The sequence below is a fragment of the Thamnophis sirtalis genome, unplaced genomic scaffold (assembly GCF_051295495.1).
Source record: "Thamnophis sirtalis isolate CommonGarterSnake01/CBP01778 unplaced genomic scaffold, rThaSir2_p1.2 scaffold_1, whole genome shotgun sequence".
NCBI classification, from domain to species: Eukaryota; Metazoa; Chordata; class Lepidosauria; order Squamata; family Natricidae; genus Thamnophis; species Thamnophis sirtalis.
The window spans coordinates 20,275,342-20,283,418 of NW_028261381.1; the positions used below are offsets into that span (position 1 = coordinate 20,275,342).

At 42.9% G+C, this 8,077-nt stretch overlaps 1 protein-coding gene across 8 annotated transcripts in view; it reads right to left on the reverse strand.

Moving 5' to 3' along the window:
* OSBPL6 (oxysterol binding protein like 6) overlaps window positions 1–3,414 on the reverse strand; it is an 86,936-nt gene extending 83,522 nt beyond the window's left edge. For 3 of the 8 annotated variants that reach the window (XM_087708525.1, XM_087708509.1, XM_087708517.1), the window contains exons 1-2: window positions 3,115–3,413; window positions 1,195–1,272 (exon numbers count right to left, since the gene is read on the reverse strand). The gene's annotated coding sequence lies outside the window, so the exon portion shown is untranslated. Of the gene's footprint in view, window positions 1–1,194; window positions 1,273–3,114 lie in introns of all 8 variants that reach the window. The other 5 variants (XM_087708501.1, XM_087708480.1, XM_087708532.1 and 2 more) reach the window with 4 other exon arrangements.
* Between the last annotated feature and the right edge of the window lie 4,663 nt (window positions 3,415–8,077).

An 8,077-nucleotide genomic window follows, 5' to 3' on the forward strand; every position in this document is an offset into this window, starting at 1 on the left:
TTTTAAGAGCATTTAATCTTTAAAAAGTTTTTTGTCTGCATTGTGCACAAACTGGACTTGGGCTGCTTTGTCTCTCAGCCCAACCTGCCTAAAAAGACTGTTGTAGAGAAAAAATGGAGAGAGGAAGTACTATACATGGATCTTCAGCTCCTGAAGGAAGTTGTAATGGGCCATTATGTCACTCCTAATTCCTGGTGAATGCAGGAATGAGTCCATGCAATTTTCTTGCCAAGGTTTTCAGAAGTGGTTTTCTTTGTACCTAAACCTCACAGCCCCCCAGTAGCTTTAACCATTATTACGTACCAAACTGGCACGCCTAAAAGGAAAAGTAGAACACAAATCAAATCAAATTAAAAAATATGTACATTCAGTCACATTTTGGCTTTTCCATTAAGAAACTCACAACTCTAATAGTGTGTGAGTGAGTGTGTTTGTGTGTATGTGTGTGTGTGTTGATTTCAGTTCAAGTATAAGAAATTGCACATGTATCTCTTAAATGCAAACAATAATATAAAATGTTATTCCAACAACTTGAATTGATTTTACCTTCAGTTTGGTATTTTTCTTTTTGTTTTAATTTGTTTAATGAGTTATGTTTTTAATGTCTTTTAATCACATTCTCATTCTAGTAACACATTCTAAAAGCATTCATACAAAATTAAATGTTAACTTCTGCATTCATTCTGCAAGTGGGTTAATACACTTTCAACTGGTTTAGAAAAGATCTAATCTATTTATTTTAAATTATAATTCTTACACCACCATATAATTTAAACACATTAGTTATTATAAATATACATTTGAACAAATATTAACAACTAACATTGGAAATAATGCTCAGAAGCAAAACATTTTAATCAAACAAATATATTTATAACTTTTAAAAAGTCATTCCATCACAAAGACCATTAAAATGCAATTAGGCAGCAACATTTTTGCTTCCCTGCAATGACAGCATTAAAACTCTGTGGGCAGGATCATACAGTGTGCATCTTTCTTCTAAACTCCTGAAGTAGATTGGAGCATTTGCTCTATTATGGAAGAGAGTCATGCTACAACAACCTAAAAATGTTATAGATGAATGGATACAGAGCAGCTGTGGTAGCAGTATTTTCATTTCCATTCTCCTACTCAGCACATAGTTTGATATATTTTTTCCTGCACAGAACCACAATGTACATTTAAATTTCTTACTTGCGTCAATTTATCCTGAAATAAAATTATTCAGCAACTTCATTTTAATCTGCTCCCTTCCCTGTTCCAATTCAGTTTCTGAAAGTCAAGGAAATTATCACTTAGTGAAACAACATTGAAATCAGCTTCTTTTGGAAATATGAGCAAATATATAGCCTATGTACGTATGTTACACAACTATTTCAAACCAAGCAGAAGAGAAACCTGCTACTAAGAACTGCTTTATCTTTTAGCTAGTGGCATCCTGTTGCTAACCACTTAGAGAATAACAGCCTTTATCAGTCTTGTAATTTACATAGTAGATTTTCACTAAAGTTCTGCTACTGTAGTTTTTAATAGTCAATGAATTTAGCAGTTTTAGCACCTTTAACTTACTGCCAGTATTTTTTTAAATATGTGGCAAGTAAGATATAAAGTATTTCAATTATTTTCAGACTCCATTCAGGAACCACTGTAAATATAATCTTCCAAGGTGGCTCAGGCACCTTATCTTACAGATGACAGATTGCTAAATGAAAGCTGCGGCTGCAGGTTGTTGTCGACCTTGGAAATGTGTTTTACTGTGAAAAGTACAACACAGATATTCTTCTTACCTTACCATATTACTATAACCTGATAGACATATTTAATATTACCCTACAGCATCTTACCAGTAGCACTGGTAAAACATTTTTAAGCCATATGAAATATTAATATTTTCCACAAGTTTGAGCAAATGAAAAGTAAAATAAATTTCTCTCATTAATTGAAATCTAAGAAAGTATGTCTGCTGTTATCAAAACTTGGGATTCCTATTCTCCAACACACAGGAACAATTCATTTGCCACACATTTCAAAATGATACTGTATGTGATGGGAAAACCTCCTGATTCCCCCCCCCCAATATAACACAAAAAGATCTTTCCAAGCCCTTTCATTCCATTTCATTTCATCACCACTGAGTTATATAACATCGTGCCCTGATGTCAGTTCCAAGTTTTTAAGCTTCATTTATAGGTTTATCATAGCACAGCTCTTGAAGCATGCAGCTTTTTTCCCCTCCTCATTATGCAAGGAAAAGTACCCTTCCCAGGCAGGCCCAGCTTCTCTGATGACATCGTTAATGCAGAGCAGCTCCAGCTATGCAGGGGACTGAGCCCTGCCTACAAAACCAGGGGAGGGTGAAAAATAAAATAAAACTCTTCCCCCCCCCGTATTATTTATCCATTTGCAGCATGAGAGAATTAAGGACACATATTATCCGGTTGTTGTTGTTTTTTTAAAAAGTAGACTATGTTTTAAAATGCAGCGTTATTTTCTATTGGCACCCAGGAGCATGCAAGTCCTGTAGGAGAAGGGAACTACAAACCCGCACTTTCCCGCGGGCTCCAAGACCCACGTACCCGCACAAACCACCCTTTCCCCCGCAGTCAGCAGCGTGCGCCCAAGAATGCAGACCCTCCTGACTCTGATGGGTGTGGACAGGAGCCAACCTTTACAGCGGCTACTCTGCCTAACCCAACGGGAACCGGAGCCCCGCAGTTGTCCGGCTCGCCGGCCTGTGCGCAGTTCTCCTCTGTCCCCCCCCCCCCCGCCGCCTCGTCCGCACACGGCCATTGTCACAAAGTCTGCAAACGGCCTCTAGACCCGGCTCGGTGCTGCTTTGCGGCGATACGACGCTCCCGTTATCCGCAGCCAAGGCGTCCTCCCTCCAGCTGCTGCAGCCCCTCTGACAGGGGGGACTGGATGTGGGGCGAGCCGCGGCATCCTCCCCTTGGTGGTTTCAATCCTAAACCCACCTTCCCCTCCCCTGAGCAGGGTTAGATAAACCAAGGCAAAGGAGTCTCGCCGACCGTCCCCACATCCACTCACCCTGCCCGGTACTCCCCGCGCAAAGCCCCTGGAAAAGAGAGCGACGGCGGCAAGGGAGAGAAAACCCACCTGAGTTTTAAGTGAGCTCGGGGCGCGCCGCAGGAAGAAAATGCGCACGCGGGAGGTGTACGGAGGGAGGAAAGTGACGGCGGGCTGCTCGGAAGGGAAGGCGGCGGCGGCGGTGGTGGTGGCGTCGCCCGCTTTCTTTTCGCGAAGCCCGGGAAAAGGCGGCGACGCTCGGCGGCTCCTGGGCCCTTTTCTCCCCCTCCCTTCTGTGGCTGTGCAGTCTCGCCCTCCCTCAACGCCTCGCGGGCGCTCCCGCCCACCCGTCTTCCTCGGTGAAGGCCGGCCGGGCTGTGACAAGACCTGGAAGCGTAAAGCCCGCCCGCCTGCCTGCCTGCCTGCCGGAGTCGGATTCAATGCTAAGTCATCCTCCCTCCCTTAGTCGAGCGGGAGCAAGCGAGCGAGGCCCCTTTCCCCCTCCTTCTTTTCAGCGGGTCTTGGCAGAGGGATGGCGACGCGCGTGGGTGTGCTCAGAAATGCCAGGAAAGGACGCCGAGCTTCCTAGCTCTCGTTAAAAGGATACCGGAGTAGCGGCTCTTTACCAAACAGTGCGACGTCCTTAGGAGAAATGACCCGTGTTTTCATTTCCCGACTCCAACCAATCATAGAAATAATCCCGCTGGCTTTAGAATACGGTGTTTGGGTGCACTTGCGCATCAGACCAGCTACTCGTACCTACATTGAGTTGGGTAATAGAGGTATATATATATATATATACAGCCTGTGTTGCAGAGCAGCGGAAAAATCAGGTAGAGGAATGTGTACAGGTGATCTGAAGTAAAACTGAATGAGTAACACTGTTATTCGTTTTAAGTATTTGCATATGAGGAGGATAAAATAATTTAATACCTCCGGTTCTAATAGAAAAAATGTGAAATGTAATAGGTGATATGATTTCTAAAGACACACACATACAAAACCACAACTAGGATGGAATGGAAGAACTTGTCATGGCCAACTTGCCAAGTCAACTCACTGCGGGACAATTTAACAATTCTATTTAGTTATTTAAAATAAATGAAATTATTTTAATGTTTGCCATTTACTTTTCTTTCTATCCCTCCTTTTGCATCCTTTAATGATTCTATGCCACCATTTCTTCGATATTAGGGTAATTCTTGTTCCAGAGCGAGTTGTCCTGTGTCAAGATAGCCATGGCAGGTCCTGCAGTGAGTTGCCATGGCAACATGGCTGTGACCAGTTAGCCATGGTGACTTGGTCGTGGCGAGTTGACTGTGACGAATTGTCACAGACCCCAACTAGGAGGTCATAGGAAGGCTACTGGAAACTTTAAACTCTCTTGTAGGCTGGACTGAAGAAATCAACCAGTCTGAAGGGATATTGTGAGCTTCTGTAAACCTGAACCTAGATCTCCTAGATGCCAGTTCAGCGTATTGGATTTGCACAATAAAAGTTGTTTAATCCAGTTACTAGAGTAGATTGAACATTAGATTGAACGATGGAAACTGTGACAAAGAAGTAAATACCGAGACTGGCCATAAGTTACCACTTTCTGCTATTGCACAAACGTTATCAGATACTCTTGTGCAAGATGACATTGATAGAAATAACTCAAATCTTGTATGGACAAGAAATGATTGACTTCTGACAGACATCCAGTTCTGTGGGCGTGGCTAGGGGGGTCATGTGACTGAGTGGGCATGGCCAACTTGATGTCACACCCATGCCCACTCAGTCACATGACCCCCCACCACCAAGCCACATTCACAGAAAAAGATAGGAATTTATTTTGAATTTCTACCTATTTTCTGCCCAGGCCTGGCCTAATCTGTCAAAGGCCTCCTCCTGCATGCCTCCCCACCCTCCCTTTGCCAGTTGCACGTGTCGTCCCATTTCCCCTCCTTCAACAGCCCCGGCCCTAGCACCGCTTCCCACCCCCCACACATACACACCACTCTTTATTCAGGCTGCTTACCTTCCTCCCACAGTGGCTGGTCCATACTCTAGAAAGCAAGCTGATCTGCAGTAGTTTTTGGCGGGTGGGCAGGGCAAGCAAGAGGGCATGCGGGGTGAGTAGGCGGGTGAGGTGAGCAAGTGAGCTTCAAGCGAGTGGGCAGGCAGAACGAGCAGCGGGCAGACAGGGCAAGCAAGCAGTGACTGCACGATCAGTTCAGGGGCGTGGCCAGCCAGCAATCGCTACCAGTTCAGTGACCCAGGCCAAATTTCTACTACCGTTTCGCGCAAACTGGTGCAAACCGGCTGAATATCACCTCTGAGCAATATACATAATCATAATTATTTTATTACCTCTAAGGTGATGGAGGGTACAAGGAAGCAAGACTCAAATAGCTAGAGACTTGGAAGCAACCCATAGCACTCTTGAAATAATTTTGATTTCTCGTGTCCTCAATAGCATACTATGGTCCATATATGATACCAGTGCCTTTCACGATCTCAAAACCACCAAATGGATTCTTGTTGGGATCAGGAGTTTTTCCAAGGATTCCACAAGAATTATTTATTAGATTTATATCCCACCTTTGTTTTGCCCAGTGCAAGGCAATGAATTTTATAGGTTGCCATAGGAGACTTAGATAACAAAAAGTTAATTTGAATGCCATTGTTGTCCATCACTGCCTCTTGATCAGGAGTTCTGGGATTTTTCCTGTTTAACAGGTTCCATGGTCTGAAACAGTTTGAAAACCCATGGTTTGGCCCAGATAGGGTGAGAATTCTAGGTATTGAATCCAGCAGATTTGGAAAGCAGTTGCTTTCCTAACTTTATAGAAAAGTAATAAATTTCAGAAATAATCAACTCTATTCTGTAAGAACATCTTGCAACTCAGTCCAAATAATATACTATCCCACATTGTGTAGAATTAGAGGGCAGAAGAAGAGAGCAGAAATGATGAATAGTGTCTTTATCTTTTGTAAAAGGCCAGATGACTCAAGCAAGTTATCCATCCACAAGAGAAAGGAGAAACAGTCATTTAATAAAAGGATAGCTTGCCAGGAAATAGTCCGCTTGCTATATCAAACATATTCTTAATGTTGAGGAATGACCTTCAGCTCTACTTGACAGCTATAAAAACAGTAATCTTCACTATAAGATTCTTACAGTGCAAACACACTGATCAGAAACTCTTTCAGCGATTCTGGAAGAATCTACCAAATGGTGGAATTTTCGATATTTCAGTATTTGGGAATAAAATTTTATGGAACAATTCTGAACACATTCTGTGGGCTCATCCACCAGCAACTGTGGTGCGTTTTCTTTTCATCATTGAGATAGGAGGAAAATATATCAATATAAAGCGCACTACTTTTCTATGCCTTGAGAATGAGACTGGTCAGTGCTGCTACTCAGGGGTGAGTTCTGGATACTTTGACTGCTGGTTCACTCAGGGACACGTGAAAAAAATTGCTTCTGTGCATGCACAGAAGCAAAAAACAAGATAGGCGCTGCCAATAGAACCAGTTCAGAGGCATGAGTTACTCCCTATTAGGAACCACCTCTGCTGCTACTCCAATTAAATGTAAAATACCATAGGACACTGATTGGTGGGTTCCTTGTCAGCCTTTCGTCTGCCAGCCAATCTTGCCACCAATCATTCCCATGAATGCAAAAATGTTTTTCCAACATTTCTAGTGTTGCAGGTTTACTTCATTGAGAATTATTTTATATTTAACAATGGAGAAACAAGGAAATTGTCCAATCAATTTCTTGATTCACATCCCTGACAGTTGTGTTTTTGAAACCAGAAAAAGCAGTTATCCAAAAGTTGAACAAAACTTACTAACGAAATTCAGAAAATTTGTTTAAGAGCTGTTCCAGGATTGTTGAAAAAACTGATGACATTTTTGATCAGACTGTTTCCACTAACAGTTATAGATTGTTTTCTGTACAGAATGGTCACACACTAAATATAACTCCTGTACATGGTAAAAGTAATTTTATTCAGTGGCATTTGTCAAGGAAGATCTTTTTTAGTTGTCAGCTGTAGCTCATATATTGTATTCAGAAGAAAGCACTAGGACAAGAAGCAATGGATGAATGCTAGTTAAGGAGAGAACCAACCTAGAACTAAGGAGAAATTTCCTGATAGAACATTTAAACAGGGGAATGGTTTGCCTCCAGAGATTGTGGGTGCTTCAACACTGGAGGTTTTAAAGAAGAGATTGGACAACCTTTTGTATGAAAAAGTATAGGGTTTCCTGCTTAAGCAGAGGGTTGGACTAGAAAACTTCCAAGGTCACTTCCAACTCTATTGTTGTGTTATTCACTAATCAGGAGTGGCTGCTGGTGGTTTGCATGATCCTCTAGCTAAGATTCTGTCCAGTTCAGTGAACCCCCAAATGCTGCTCCTAGCTGGCCATGCCCACCCCATCCACACCTCCCAGGAGTCTCTACGTGGCCCTTTCATCATGCCAGGTAAGTGCAGGGCCTGCACAGAGACTCAGGAAGGGGGGGAAATGGGCCTACTGGAGGTTCCAGAAGTCCAGAAATGGGCCTGTTTCTGGCCTCCAGAGGGCTTCCGGAGCCCAGGGAAAGCAGTTTTCGCCCTCCCGGAGGCTCAAAAAAAGCCTACGGAGCCTGGGGAAGGTGAAAAACACCTCCTCCCAACTGTTGTGCCCATCCTGCAATGGGGCAGAGAACCCGTTGCTGCAATTTTTGAAGCCCACAATTGATAATATACATTGGGAAAAATAGTCCAGCATTGAGTCTTATATGAGATTAATTATCCCCTCTCTACCACCATTACCACCAAAATAAGCTGTGCAGATAAAATGTTTGGTATTTCTCTTAATCACAGCTGAAAGAACCTTGGAAGATAAGAGTCCACAGACCAGGGATGATTCCACAACAGGCTTGCCAGAACAGATGGAGCCTAGCTCATTGCTTCTCCTCTGTGGGCCATAAACTGTACCTATGGGATTTTCTGTTGCAATAGCAAGGATAATACTACTTTCACTCCAGAAATACTTATACTAACCAAGGAATTATTTA